Source organism: Paramisgurnus dabryanus, chromosome 15 (genome assembly GCF_030506205.2).
Source record: "Paramisgurnus dabryanus chromosome 15, PD_genome_1.1, whole genome shotgun sequence".
NCBI lineage: Eukaryota > Metazoa > Chordata > Actinopteri > Cypriniformes > Cobitidae > Paramisgurnus > Paramisgurnus dabryanus.
Genome location: NC_133351.1, coordinates 22,707,739 through 22,724,047, shown reverse-complemented (window position 1 = coordinate 22,724,047; position 16,309 = coordinate 22,707,739). Strand labels below are relative to the sequence as shown.

The 16,309-nt window shown below is 37.7% G+C and overlaps 1 protein-coding gene, 1 long non-coding RNA gene and 1 pseudogene across 4 annotated transcripts in view; 2 read left to right on the top strand and 1 right to left on the bottom strand.

Annotated features, from left to right (window-relative positions):
- thsd7ba (thrombospondin, type I, domain containing 7Ba) overlaps window positions 1-16,309 on the top strand; it is a 259,565-nt gene that overhangs the window by 22,768 nt on the left and 220,488 nt on the right. The gene's annotated exons all lie outside the window — the stretch shown is intronic.
- Window positions 198-3,011, bottom strand: LOC135730989 (uncharacterized). 2 transcript variants are annotated; one of them, XR_012335137.1, is made up of 7 exons: window positions 2,430-3,011; window positions 2,063-2,173; window positions 1,863-1,961; window positions 1,486-1,762; window positions 1,297-1,379; window positions 1,122-1,218; window positions 198-1,041 (listed from the first exon to the last, which is right to left on the bottom strand). It is a non-coding gene; the product is annotated as an uncharacterized lncRNA (long non-coding RNA). The 2 variants fall into 2 exon arrangements; XR_010526159.1 differs by lacking the exons at window positions 1,297-1,379; window positions 1,486-1,762.
- On the top strand, window positions 4,704-4,820 carry LOC135731113 (5S ribosomal RNA; annotated as a pseudogene).

Here is a 16,309-nt window from a genome sequence, read left to right as displayed (position 1 = left end):
GTCACTGTGCAACGTACCCATGGCAACGAATGCTCACTACGGTAAAATTATCTCGTGAATTGCATAAGTCCAAGTAGGCACCATTACCAGAAGCTAGTTATTACAATAGAATTATGGATATTTTTCTTACAAAATCGCATTGATTACCCGCAGAAGACTTATTAACCCATTGGAGATGTTTGAATTACACTCTCAGAAAAGAAAGGACATAATTGTACCTTTAGGGGTACAATGGCTTGTCACTGGGGCTGTACCCTCAAGGGTACAGTTTTTGTACCCTTGGCAGAGGGTACAAATTTGTACCCTTGTGATTTGTACCTTAAGAGACCAGTTTTGTACCTCTGGTGACAATTTTGTACCTTTATTTAACAGTACAAATATGGACCCTTCAAAAAGGGTACAAAATTGGCTTTGACAGGGTACACTCATTGATTATGGTTTTAAAACTTATACATATATCTCAATCTAAGTACTGTAAACTTTAGATTATAAGTGCATATGACTCAATATATTTGTGTTGGTGTAGCCAATCGTTTAGTGTAAAGGTACATTTTAAACATTAGTATAAAAAATGATAACAGAAAAGATAAAACACACAGTTTATTGAACAATCATTTATTTTACAAAAGGTTTAGATATAAAACAGAAGTGTGCTGTTCAGTCCAAATTCACAACATTAAAAACTAATATTACATTTACACTTTACTTATGAAATATATCAAGTATTCCTTTATGACTTTAACAGACTGTCCAAACAGGAATATTTTAAAACAAAATCAGTGTGTTGTTCCTTAAACCAAACGACATTTAAACATTTTTAACAGGGCCACATCTGTCCTTGTCAAGCAGTGAGAAACACAAATATAAATTTTTTCCCTGATAAAACTGTGGTGTACTCACAGCATAATGAGTAAATGAATAGGTCCATATGGATAAACATTTCTTTAGTTTTTCTTGTGTTAATGACGGGTGGTAGAGGATAGTCAGTCAGCCTCCTTAATGGTAAAGATCGAAAACTGCTCTGGGCACGTTCATACTTATCTGTGAGAAAACACAAAAATATGAATACATTTTCCACTGACAGAACTGTGGTATACTCACAACATAAATAAATGTGGTACCTTTAAAGTTTTTGCGTGTGAATGATAGTTGGTCGAAAACAGTCAGCCACCCTCAATGGTAAAGATCCAAACTTGCGCTGGAAACGTTTGTGCTAAACTGTGAGAAAACACATAAATATGAATACATTTTCAGATCACAACATAATAAATACATTAATAAATGTGGTAACGTTACCTTTTAAAAGGTTTCTGTGTAGGTTTACTGTTTGGTACTGTTTGAGAGAGATTCAAACTTGCGCTGGAAACGTTTGCACTAAACTGTGAGAAAACACACATAAATATTAATTAATTTTTCACTTAACAGAACTGTGGTGTACTCAAACAACATAATAAATGAATGAATGAATGAACGTGGTAATGTTACCTTTAAAAGGTCTTGAATGACTGTTTGGTTGAGAACAGACAGACAGACAGACAGACAGTTAACGTTAGTCCTTACTGAGAGAGAAACACATAAATATGAATTATTTTTCACTTACAGAACTGTGGTGTACTCAAACAACATAATAAATGTGGTAACGTTACCTTGTTACCTCTGTGTAACTGTTTGGTGGCGAGTAGACAGTCAGTCAGTCAGTCAGTCAGTCAATCTCCCCCCTGACTGAGAGATTCAAACTTGCTCAGGAAACGTTTGCGCTAAACTGTGAGAAAACACACATAAATATAAATTAATTTTCACTTACAGAACTGTGGTGTACTCAAACAACATAATAAATAAATTAATAAATGTGGTAACGTTACCTGTAAAAGGTTTCTTGGTAAGACTGTTTGGTGGCCTGTAACGTTATACAGTCTGTCAGTTAATCTCCCCCTGACTGACTGAGAGAGATTCAAACTAAACTGTGAGAAAACACACATAAATATGAATTATTTCTCCACTTACAGAACTGTGGTGTACTCAAACAACATAATAAATACATTAATAAATGTGGTAACGTTACCTTAAAAAGGTTTCTGTATAACTGACTGTTTGGTGGCGTGTAGAAAGTCAGTCAGTTAATCTCCCCCTGACTGACTGAGAGAGATTCAAACTTGCGCGGGAAACGTTTGCCCTAAACCGTGAGGAAACACATAAATATGAATACTTTTTCCACTTACAGAACTGTGGTGTAGTTAATGCAGATTAACCTGCTCATAAAAATGAGTCTGAGGCAATAGTGCTGTGTCAATATCGCGTTGACTCATCTTATACAACTTTACACAAATAACCGTAACCGAATCAGTATTAAAATGAAGAGCCACGACAAACAACACATTTTTAAAGTTTAAAAATGTTTTAAAGATGATGAATGAGTTTCCAGTGCTTACCTGTTAATGTTCTTTATGTGTCTGTCGTCCTCCTGCGCTGCTCTGTGAAACTGACTCCAACCGTGAGATGTGGGGGGATGGGCGCGTGTCAAAATAAAAGCGCGGTTTTTTTTCGGTGTGTGTGAGGGATTCAGTTATTCAGTACTTATTCAGTTTAAATAATGGTTAATAAATTGCAGTTTTTGAGTTCATATCACAGTTTTTATTAAGTGAAATTAACTTTTTTGTCCATTAAAATTTAAAAATTTAAAATTAAACACACTGTCAATGAACAGAAGAAAACTAATACTACTTCAATACCCATGTGTCCAACTAAAGGAAACAAAAATTGACACAATAGTTATTTATGTTACTGACCAGATTTACAGCAGTTGTCTAGAACAACAAATAAAAAAAAATGGCAAGAGACTGTCTCTTAACATTGTACCTTATCCTTTAAAAGAAATGGTACAAATATGTACCTTTTAATGCTTGGGAACAAATATGTACCTTTTTGACCCTCAAAAAGGTACATACATGTACCTTGAGGTCCAATAATGAGCCCTATGGGGTACTTTTGTGTTGATTGTACCTTGGGGGACAGAAATGGACCCCAGCTGTACCCCTATTTCTGACAGTGTACCTCTGTTGAGTATAAATGTACTTTTTTGGGGTTTAAAGTCAGAAGTTGTTCCCTGATCCCTGTTTTTTACCCATTTAAAAGCAAGAAAGAGCAAGGACATTTACTACAATAACTCCAAATGTGCTTGTCTGAAAGATGATGGACATATGTATCTTGAATTGCTTGAGGGTGAGTGAACCATGAGGTGATTTTTATATTTGGCTGGAGTATCCCTTAAAGATTTGTTCCCCATATCGTGCCACAGATTGACTTTAATGATACTATTTAAGTATGGTGCAGTCAGTGTTCAAAGTTTTATTTTTATTTATTTGAATTAAGTATTGCTGACAGTTGAAACGTGCTGTAATGTTCCATTATAGGCATTTCACACGGTACGCGGCAACCGCGAGTGTTTAGTTCTTTTTCAATAGGAGACGTGCAGAAAGCGGTAAAACGGGGGCGGTTACAGAAGTGAAGCGGAGTTGGTCCACTAGCCTTGCTCGTGCACCCAAAATCCTATTCCTTTTGCGGACAAAACCAGCATCAGTAAATATGTATCTTCACTTTGGTGTTCTCGGGGTATTTATGATTCAGCAGCATGGATCTGTTCAAAGTTAATATCATGCAGTTTTGAATATATTTTTGAGTTTGTTTGATACTGTTTAGATCAGCTAAACCTGACTCTGTTTTCATGCGTGTCATCTTTGTAACACTCCCCATAGACAGCTGCATCATTATTTGCTGCATGCAGGTTTATTATTGTGATGTTGAGTTCAGGTTTGCCCACCCCTGAATTCAGATACCCTTTCCTGTCAAATTTTTGGCAGAATACACACATAAGAAGACAGGCTTGGAGTTTAGATTGTTTAAAATAAAGGTGCTAAATTGGGTTTTTCAAAGCAATACCATACAAGAACAATTTCTGGTTTCCCAAAGAACTCTTTAGTCAGTTTCTTTGTAAAATAGCCATTTCTTTGTTTTCTTTATGTATTCTGTGACACATTTCAAAGAACAGTATAGGATACCAATGCAAAAGGTTCTTTATGAAACCACACAGCCTGTCAAAGAACCTTTTACGAACCTTAATTTTTAAGGAACCTTTTATTTTGTAAATTAAGCAAATTTGGCAACACTGTTACTAGTGAATATGTGTTCACCAAACTAAGGTATTACCATACATTTATCTGTAATACTACAGTATTTAGTTTCTATAGTGCAGACTTAAGTTAAAACGCAACTACACTCTAAAAACAAACGGCGCTATGTAGCACCAAGTCGTAATCATAGAAGAACCGTTTTTAGTGCCATATAGCACCGGTGAAGCACCTGTGTAGAACCATATTGGGGCCATATAGCACCACTATAGCACCAAATATGGTTCTACATGGCACTATGTGGTTCTACACAGGTGCTTCACTGGTGCTATATGGCACTAAAAATGGTTCTTCTATGATAACGAGCAAAGACCCACTTTTGGTGCTATATAGCACCACTTTTTTTTAGAGTGTATGGCCAATTTCACGATTTAAAATTTCCTTTGGTGTGTAATGGTGCGGTCAGACCAGCCGCAGTAGAGCCGTCAAGCGCGAGTGATTTCAATGTTAAGTCAATGTGAAGACGAGTTGATGCTTGTCTGGAGTTCTCGCGGCACGAATGAGGCGTTTAGCGCCGTAGACAGCAGCCATATCACCCTGTAGCCCAAGACAGCTTGCCCACTGAAGCTAAGCAGGGCTGAGCCTGGTTAGTACTTGGATGGGAGACCACCTGGGAAAACCAGGTTGCTGCTGGTAGAGGTGTTAGTGAGACCAGCAGGGGGTGCTCACCCTGTGGTCTGTGTGGGTCCTAATGCCCCAGTATAGTGACGGGGACACTATACTGTCAAAAAAAAGCACCGTCCTTCGGATGAGACGTTAAACCGAGGTCCTGACTCTCTGTGGTCATTAAAAATCCCAGGATGTCCTTCGAAAAGAGTAGGGGTGTGCCCCGGCATCCTGGCCAAAAACTTGCCCATTGGCCTACTAATCATCCCTCATACTAATTGGCTAAATCACTCGGTCTCCTCTCCACTAATAAGCTGGTGTGTGGTGGGCGTTCTGGCGCAATATGGCTGCCGTCGCATCATCCAGGTGGATGCTGCACATTGGTGGTGGTTGAGGAGATTCCCCCATTCATATGTAAAGCGCTTTGAGCACTGGAAAAGCGCTATATAAATGTAACTAATTATTATTAATTAGACGCAATTCCGCTTCATTCGCGTGTCTAGTTCGTGCAAATTGAGCGTAGCCGCGCGAGTTGAAAAATGTGAACTTTGGTGGAAAAATGTGCCGCGTTTACCAATCAGGAGTTTGCTCTAGTAGTGACATGATTACAGAAAGCGAGTGCAGTCGCAGAAGCCCCCCATGATGCGAATTTCTGTGTGAATGTCTAGATGACTACAATTTCACGCGCAGCCTCTCACGCGTGAATGAAGCGAGTAAACTCAAAATGTTCAAGCGGCAAACTAGACGCGGTAGACATGATTTTGATGCATCAAACGCGGCTGGTGTGAACCCACGGTAAGTGTGTATTGGTACATGTTAACGATATGTAAAAGGTACAAACCCCAAAGTAAACAATGACGCGAGTTATCATCTCCAACTTAATCTCTTTTCTTGGACTACAACAAACACACGGATTGTAGGCAACAGTTTACTTTCTGGGATTGGTGATGTAGACAAGACCGACACTATCATAATTCCTCCCGCTTGGACTCACAGCCTGTAAGTTAACTCCTGTTAGCATTGCATTGTAACGGAATCTTTCAAACATGGTAAGGAACGTCACATTTCCGTATAGAGGGTTTTCACCGACGTCACGTTCTGGGCGGTAACCCCGATGCGCGGCCATGGTGGAGGCACTCGGTGTGAAGAACTGAACGGAGTACAATGGAATATTATGCGCTTTGGATACTTTAAGTGAATGTAGACATGTCTAAACAACAGAAAACGCATCCAAGATGCAAAGGCATATAGGGAAGGACTTGGACCACAAGAAAAGGCACGATATTTCGAGAAATTAAAATTTATAGGTGGTGCAGATCCCTACGAGCTCCCTCTTCTAGGATCCGTGACGACCCGGCGATTCTTCCTTCAGTTGCATATCCCGATATAAGTTAGTGAACTACCTAGTTTTCATGCAGAGCCCATATGTCAATGTAAGCTTTATTTATATAGCAAATTTAAAATAGCCAGTGTCCTACCAAAGTGCTTTACTGTAAAATAAGCACAGTAAAAAATAAAAGCAATAATTGTTTTTACCATTTACTATTAAAAATATAATTATCATTACAATAGAAAATTTGCTATGAGCAATTAAGCACACTGGCATTAAGGCATTGCAGCGCAAATTTTTTATTTGTGTTTAAGTACATTTTGTGCATACACTAAAGTACATATTTAATACTCTTTAAATAAAGCACAACAAGTAGAAGCATAATTGTTTTATACTTTATGTACTTCAATCATATTTCTAATACAATACTACTCTTTTTCCTGAGCTTTACCAACCACAAGCGTCGCTCCTCTGATAATTTCTTGCATTCCTTTCCCTGGTTTTTAATAACTTTTGGAAGTCGATAATAATCCAAATGTTTTTCTCAATATGTACTGTTGGTACCATCTCAAACACGGCAATAATTAACTATTTTCCTTGACGACGTTCGGCATATACATCAGTGTCTGCTCTGTTGTAATGCGGAGTGCCTCCAATATGGCGTCTTCCGCTCTGATGACGCGCCGTGAAAACCCTCTATTCAGGCCAACCACAACATACAGATCAGCTGGCCACTCAGAGACACATCACTTTTCAGATAAATGAGCTTTGTACAAAATCAGAGCGTTTAGGGAAAGCAGTATGTCTGGAGCTACAAAAATGTGAAAAATAATGTGTTTTTTAACCATAAACCACGCTTTCTTATACCATATACACAATATAACAATGTATTTTAGCAATGAAATATGTGCACTTTAACAATAGCAACCTCAGTTTGGATATGGTGTTAGACCATGAGAGTAACAGGGTTAACTTCAGATCTGCTTGAATTAGCTCATTATAAATTAATTGTTCTGACCTTTATGCATTTTGTATTCAAATGAACTTAGGTCTTTAAAGGTCGATATGCAGAGAGGAGCCAAAAATATGTCTTATCTGGTTGAAGTTACACTATTTGTGCCCTCTTTTTTAAATGTTAGTCCTAAGCATGAGTCCTTTTAATCTAGAGAAGCATGTACTCAACATACTGTGAAAGAACGAAAGCCCAAAATCTTGCCCAAATGTTCCTCTACGCTCTTCATTACAGCATTACTAGTTGGCTTTTCAATTACTATTCTGATCGCAGCGGGCTGTGTATTCCCTCAGTGCATTAAGTGCTGATTGCATTATTTATTAACAACAGCCATCATTGCTGTTGATCCAAGTTGCTCCATTTCCTCAATTATCGAAAGATAACACCAGCCGAGATGATATCTCACAAACGGTTAAAAAGGAGCTGTTTTCATTACGCTGCCATGCTTGCTTATTTTTTATGCCGTGTGCGAGAGGATATTAGGGTGCATATTTGGCAATAATGGTTATATGTCGTTTTAATAAAGTAAATAGCATTACCCTAGTTTTATTTTTCTTAGTTTAAGAATATGCACTCATTTAAGTGTATTTTGTATGGCCATCGATTTTCTGTGCTTATAGATTTGGAAAGTGAATGTTTCTTAAAACTAGAGTTATTTGTGAGACTGCGGACATCATAAAAAGCCGGTAATGATAGCACCTCCATCTCACTGTCCAATTGTGCTGACACATCTAACAGAAGACCTCATTAAAAGCTCAAACTCACCCTTCTGAAGCCTGAAAATATGGCTCCACTAACTCAAAGATACAAACAAGAACTTGGAGAGTTATTTTGGTCCCTAATGGAATTGGGACCTTATCTGACTTTGTTATCAGTTGATTAAGTAATGCATTGTTCCCTTAGAGACGCTTTCCGTCTGAGTTTCTCTGAGTTTCAAAGGTGAAGCCAAGGTCAGATGTAATCTAAACTCATGCGTACTCGTACCTCACAGAGCTTTACTGAGCATGCCTGCTGGCGCAAATGTAATTATACTTTATGTGATTTGGCCAGACAAATCAGAAGATAAATGCATTGCATCCTGACAATTGTTTGAAAATGTTGTTTCTGATTTCTTTTGCAAAAGGTCCATGAGAATAGCTTTGCGGATCTTGGCTTTTTTGTAGGAGTGATTTCCTGCAACTTTGATCTCCAAATATATATATATATATATATATATATATATATATATATATATATATATATATATATATATATATTAAAGAGAAATTTTGTAATTACATATTAGCAGAGACGTGTGCATGTAGTTTCTTTCTACCAGTCTGACAATATTTAGCAATAATTTTTCCATGTGATCACATTAGATAAACCTCCCTTTCATTTAAAGGATCATCAAATACTAAACAACATTTTATTAGATGTGTACATCTATGGAGCATCTGTGAATCTTAAAAGTAGCAGAAAACTAGGTAATTGTAAGATTTTTTACTTTATTGTTGTGCACAGCCTTTATTGTGATATTTCAGTGTACTATAGTTTTTGTCTCCTAGTTATTCATGAGACTGCATATTCTTATCCAATGAGAAGACATTTGCTTAATTATTCATGCTTGCATGTGGTGTGTTTCTGTGACAGACACTTTGCATAATAAGATCGCATAGAGGCGTTCATTGGATGCAATGTTTGTTTCCGTGCTGTAAAAGTGGCTTTCCTTGAGATGTTTGGCTGCGGGTGGTTGGCCATCAACTACTGACGCATCAAAACCATTTTTCTTGGCAAAGCTTTGAGAATTTTAGACAGGTGTGCTTCGGCCTTGCTTATAAAAGCACTTTGTGTCTAGGCAAGCATATGGTAACGTGTCCTAAGGACTTTTCCATCTCTTTAAATACAGTTGTACTCGAATTTTGTTTTAATTAAATATTATTATTAATTATTATTATTTATAGTGATTTCTACATGCTTTAAAACAGCTTGAATGTAATTCCCTCAATAAGTTTATGCAGATCTATAAATATGCAAATGAGTATCCGCCTCTACTTAATCGCACAGCCCAGACCACACTGTAAAAAAGTGATTAGTTGTCTCAACAACTATGAAGTTTTATGATAAGTAGCTTTTACTTAAAAACATACATTTTTACATTTTTGACATTACCTAAAATGTATTGGTTATGCATCACAAAAAAATAAACCACATGATAAAGTCAAAGGTATGCATAAAGTAATTTAAAAAATCTGTGTTATTTCAACTACAATTAAAATTAAGTACACCTAACTTAAATTAAGTGTAATGAACTTAGAATTATAAGTAAAAATGCTGTGAGGATTACCCATAAGCCCTCGTGCCTGTATATTTAAATTATTCATGTTTTTTAAACAATAAGAGCTCATGGGGCATTTAAGTGGTAGTTTAAAAAAGTGGTTTAGGCTCTGCTTAGTATTATTGATGTTGTTCTGTTCTAAATGATAGCTTTCTGTGAAGTCACTGTTCAGGTACTCATTGTTTGCTTTGGTAAACATGAACCCTGTTTAACACAGATTTTCACAATAATGAAAACCCACATCAAAAATGCACTTTGCTGTGCATTTCTGTGATAAAGCAAGTGCATCAAATGACTGCTGTAAAAGCAGTCATTCATTTTTTTAATAGTCTTTCTTATAATATGCACAGGGTCCCCACGGGTCCTTGAAATCCTTGAAAGTTTGTGAATCTGGGCGAAAAAATAAAATGCCCTGGGAAGTTTTTGAAAATATACATAGATTCAAGGACTTTTAATGACCTTTATCTTTCTATTTTTTGCAATAAGTTTTCTGGAAAAAAAATCCATATTATTCCCTGTGTAGGATAATATCATAAAAATTACATTTAAGACCACGTGCTAAACTGTTCACTTTAAATGCTTATATCTTCTGTATGTGAATGTTGATTCATACCAAAATGTTTTTTTTGCATAATTGTGTTTTGACACATGAAAACGTATGTTACTGTTGTTCCCTGAGAAGGGAACGAGACGCTGCGTCTCCCTTGCCATACTTCCTGAATCCCTGTAACGCCATCTTTGACAATATTTTAGATAGCGATATACTTCCTGGCTCCTTTGATATACACATTCAGATGCACTTTACCCCTGAAGGCGTCCCCAAAGTGTCATGGCAGTGATGCAGCATGAGTTCCCTCAAAAGGGAACTATAACAACGTATCTTAAAAGGCAACACGATGTAACCTTGCTCTCACTTGAAATGTGACCCGACATTTAGTCCTTGAATTTGAGGGTATTGGACCTGGAAAGTCCTTGAAAGGTCCTTGAATTTGAAGTTAAGGTGTGGGAACCCTGTATGCATTAGTATGCTATGTGCACACCAAGTTAAATTAATTTAAGAATTGAAGGACAGATGTAGTATTTGTGTGAATATAATCACATTTTTTCTAGCTATTATGACTTAAAATTGATAAGCACCATTTTTGCATCATACTTTAAGCAATTCAACTTGAGGAGTTTTTAAATCCAACACATACATTTCTTAATATGCGAATGAGTCCTCGCCTCCCCCTTTTATGCCTAAATAAATGCTATTTTCTGTAGTTTCAGACACAGATACTGACAAATCCGGTTTCACAATGTAAACTGTGCATTTGCTGCACTAATTGGTTTCAGCGCTGACATTAGCAGGTTAGACCGTTACACACTGCACGTAAGTTCAGTACGTGCGAGTTCAAATGTGATGATGTGATTTTTTACTTGTGAGCAATTACTGTTACTAATTGTCCCATAACATCCCACAATTATAAGTTAACTTAGAATAAGACTCTAACTTGACAAATACAGCAAGCAACTTTGTTGCTGCATGCCACCAGTCTCTTTCAATTAAGTTGCTAGCAGGTGTACCTAGCTCTGGTTGCCATAGCAACAGTAATGAACATCACTATTGTTAAGATTTCATTTAATGTTGACATTAAACCAGTTTTGTCCCACTTAAAATAAATTCTGCAGAGTAAATGTTGTACTGTATTTATTAATGACACAAAGATGAACAGGAATTAATGCATGCTCTTCAGCATCACAGCGAGCCATTGGTTTGGTCCGTCGCTGTCTCAAGTTGGTGGAACCTGCCAAGTTCCTATTAAAAATGATTGAGATCATATGAGGGCCAGGGTCAAAATCCAAAAGCTTTATTTGTCTCACTTGGAGCATTTTTCAATTTCAGTTATTTACCTTGATAGAGGTCTTCTCATGTCCAACGAAATGTACCCGACCCGAAATGACCCGAATTACTTAATACCCGAACCCGACGTGCATAAATATTTTTTTTAAAGAAAGACCCGACCCGAGACAAACCTGAGAAAATTAGTCCTGAGTCCGACCCGGACCAGTGGCATTTTTTTTAACCCGACTGGACTCGAATGTAAACGGCACCGGCATGTGTGCAGTCTGCAGCCCCGCACGCAGCCGTCAGACAGAAAGAAACCCTCGCAACCAATTTGGTGAGCTGCTCCATTTGTTTTACTTTGTTATCTGAAGACGACACCAATGTAACCACTAAAATGTACATTTAAAATTGACTGACATGTCTGTCTCAACGAAAATTAACCTACCGCCAGCCAAACAATGTCGCAAGCACTCTTGGCAAACAGAAGAGAGAGAGTTCGGGTTTTCGGGTCTGTTCCGCAAAAACACATTTATTTAATTTCCCGAGACTCGATGCCACTAGTATTATACCGGACCCGTGTCGGGTTTTGGGATCTAAGTGGACCCGTGAAGACCTAGTCCTTGACTCAACCAAAAAGATGTAAGCATTTTTCAGGATTGTTTTAAATAAGCTCATTTTTAAATGAGCACCCATTTATTCTTCTTATAAATGTTTTCTTCATTTCAACCATCTTTCTCTTCCAGGTTTTACATTTTCTTTCACATTCAGACTGCACTTTCTATTCTGCTCCTGTCACAGTTCTGACACACAATTGCGTAGGTAAACCCCAAAGCTCAAGGCTTAGCTGACACCTTTTCATTCATCACGCTGAAGACAAAAAGATATTCTCATTTTATTCATTTTTTTTTTTTAAATTTACATCGGAAGTGAGCTATCAAGCAGGAGTTGTCACAGTGTTGTGAGGAGTTTTGCATTGATGGAGATACCTCTTAGCGAAAGAGCCCTCATACTGATGAAAAGACGACCAAAATGACACCATCATAAGCTTTCCCTCCAACTCTGAGGGCGGGCGGTGATTTATTGAGCAATTTCTTGCATCTTTATTTGGATAGATGCAATATTGCTGCAGCGGTAATACCTTGGTTTCTTTTGTTTAGTTTTCTTCATTGCACAAATGCTTTTAGTAGTCAATAATGCTTTTCCTGTCGATAATTAGCTTGAATTATAACGGAAGCTCACTGTGCAATAGCCACAATCTGTTTTAGAGGATTTTAGATGAGAATTACTACATGAGATATGCTTTGAATGTGTTTCTTTAAAACACTCAACTACAACTATTTACATTATGTAGTTTGCACCTATTACAATCTTAGCAGCTCATCCAGTTTCAAAAGTTTTTTTTCACCGAATGGCTGAGAGCTTCACGGTGTAACCGTTAATTCGTGCGGTAGAGCCATCAGCACCATAATGAACTTCTCAATAAGGCAATTACGACAAAAACTCCTCTCCCCAGATTGTCGCACATCATCACGCTAAAGAGTTTGCATCGTTTCTGACGAGAACCTTTAATTGAATTTCTCCAAAGCGAAATCCAATCAGCCATATGGCAAAGCTCAGCAATATTTCCTGCTGCCTCCACACATCTGAGAAATTTTCATGGCACATGGTCAATGTTTCTTGCTGGAAGAGCCCACCAAGAGGTGCGCTTATGTTTCCTCACACCCCGCAGGAAGGTCTCATTGAATTACGGGCATGTGTGTGTGGCAGCTGTCCCTCTGGCCGCAGCAGGGCCACGGCTGCTAATTGCAGTGTAATGGCCCCAGCAGAAGGGAAGGTCGGGGGGACCTGTCTGCTTTGATAAGGGACTGAGACATTCTTGAGATCTCTGTATATTATTACAGTTTGAAAACAAACAGCACCCTATTAAGCACACATGGTGGGAGATAATTGATAGTCATGGAGTACAGTATATAGCAGTGGCGGTCGGTGGCGGCCCATGTGTAATCGGAGTTTAGTGTTAAGTTAGTGTCTTGTATTTTGTGAACGTGAGCGTCTCTTTTATCATAAACCCTTTTGACGCATGTGCAACAAACACATATTTTGACATGACGAGCAACACACATGACTCCCCCGAACACATATTTTGAATTTGCGACCCTCGGAGGAGAAGTCATCGGCTGCCACTGGTATATAGACTGTAAAAATTCTACACTGTAAAAAAATTCAGTAGAAATTGCAGCTGCGTTGCCGGTAACTTACCGTAGATTTACATTTATGTTTTTTACTGGCAACATTTTGTTTAAAGTTAAATGAACATTACAGAGTAAAACTAAAAAAACAGCATCAGGCAAAACATTCTGGGATACAAAATCTGGAGCAAAAAACTGAAAAAGGTTGATGATGATTTCTGGTTCCCAGAATGCTTTGCATGAGGCTGTTATTGTATAGTTTTATTCTGTAAAGATAAAGACTTGATAATATTTCAAATTTATTTAACTTTGAACAAACTCTTGCCAGTAAATAACATACATTTAAATCTACGGTAAATTACCGGCAACCCAGCTGCAATAACATTGTAATTTCTACTGATTTTATTTACAGTGTACTTCCTTCAACAAAGGTAATTAAGTAAGTTAAATGAGATTTTATTATCGTTGACTTTTTGTTATTTTGTTGATTTTTTTTGTGTACATTAGAAAAGTTACCCTAAGAAAAAAAAATTGCGGGGTTAGTTGTAACACGGACTGTTTACATTGTTGCACAATGTAAAAATTTTACATTTTCCTAACCTCAGATTTGTTTACTGTCTTGATCAAAAGAAAACCGTAAATATCTCCAAATAAAGAAAAAGGGATATGTTAAGATAACGTGTAAAGACTATGTTTATGTGGAGCTATAAAAACAGTGCTGTGGTGATAATTTCTGAACGTATGTGCAAGTAGAACACAACCAGCAGACACTTGTGCTTTTTCACTCTCAGCACTTTTAGCAAGCAACTGACAGCACCTGTCTATTTGTCCTTGGCAGAAATCTTTAAAGGGCACCTATTATGCAAAATCCACGTTTACAGGATGTTTGAACATGAATGTGTGTTGGCAGTGTGTGAACACAACCACCCTACAATGAAAAAAATCCACCCACTCCTTCTTTTTTAATCTCCATTAAACCAAAGCAGTCTCATAAGACATGCTGTTTTGATTCTCTTGTTAATGTGACATCACACTGATAAAGCCCCGCCCACGGCCACTGACTGACAGTCCTGCATTACCAAAAATTAATAGTATTACAAAATGTAAAATGTTATGGTAATGGCATGGGCAACTTAGAAAATCGCCACCTTCGATCTCACACCTCCAAAAACAGGATAATTATAAGCGCAAGCATGTGAGTACAGGATTTCTGACTTCATTCTCAGCAAGGTCACCGCTCAGAGAACGACCCACTGCACATGATCTGCAGACCATCACAATGACACAAAGCACAGTCGGTTAGGATCCAGAACCCACCCAGGTGCACAAGCAATCAACACTATGACACTCGGCTTTCACGACGTATCGCAACGCTTGGCTTGTATTGATTGTTTCTGTCTGGGCTCTATAACTGAGTGGCTAGGTAGAGTAATAGATAAAGGTCTGGATAGCTGCCCAAGTTTCCTCATAGATCTTCTTTTTAACTTTCCATTTGACTTTACATCTGTCTCTAACACGCTTTTCTAGCATTTTTAAATGCTATTTTAACTCTCTAATCAATACTACTGTTCTCACGATGGTCTGTTTGATTAAACCCATTTTATTTTCATTCTGTCCTCATCAAAGATGCACATTTGTAAAGACGTGTTTGAAGTTTTGCTATTGACATCTTTGTTTTTTCTCTTGGGTCGGAAAGGATGCTGAACACGTTTTATGTCATTTCATTTCGAAACCCTCGAAAACTAAAACAGCATGAATTTCTGAACTGAAACGATCAATGAAAGTCCACACTGGGAAAACTAAATAGGAGATTTCTGCTGTAAACTAGAATCCTGTTTACCAATGCAATTCTCACTTAGGTTTGGATAGATCAATACTGAGATTTTGTTAAATTTGTGGGTGTTTGAAAGGACTCCTTCCTGTCCTTGGTGTAAGAGAAAAAACAACCTTCGGTTGGTGTCCATCTTGGGTTAAAATGTAATCCCGCTATTCACCGATACAAAAGTGAGATCAATGGGGGAAGTCGACCATGAAGAAAGTGTCCATCTCCAGACACAAGCAGTATGGCATCTGCTACAAGCTCTCCGTTAGGAGGCCTTGGGCTCACCTGTCACCCCATTCTTATCACAAACGTCCTGCATGGCTGTCAATCATGCCTGTTTGAATATTACTATAAGACCCATTGGGCAGTTTCCTTTCAGATAATAATTCACCCAACAGTCAATGAAAAACAAGACAAGAGGCTTGTTTATCTGCCTTTGATCAAATTATTGGTTGTTCTTTTAATTTGGATTGATTACTGGACTGCTCTCTAGGCGCACTGATGCTGAAAAATGGAAAGCCGATACAGATAAAGAGATTTTAATGAATTTTTGTGGTGCTCTGCGATGACAGGCCCTTATTTTGTGGAATTACGTCTAGAGAATTCTTCACAGATGAGACAAGCTTTTACACATCAGATAAAGGTTAACTAAATTTATAAGACATGTATATCAAAGCTTTATTTCAGGGGAAGGAGGGGAAATGATAATGATATTCTCATCCTATTTAATCACCTCGATCCCATCATGCCGCAGTGTAAAGGTCACACATGGTTCCTGTTGACATTCAGAGTTATACAATAGAGAATAGAAAAGACTGAAATTTGTTGTATAAACACAAAACAGGATATTTATGCATATGGTCTCTTGCATGTTAAACTCTCGGGTTTAGGGGGCAGTTTCTTAGACAGGGTTTGGATTAAGCCAGGACTAGGCCTTAGTTATATTAAGACATTTAAGAAAATCCACCATTGCAAACAAAGTTTAGATCAAATATCAAGAAAACAAAGAACAGGAATCAAA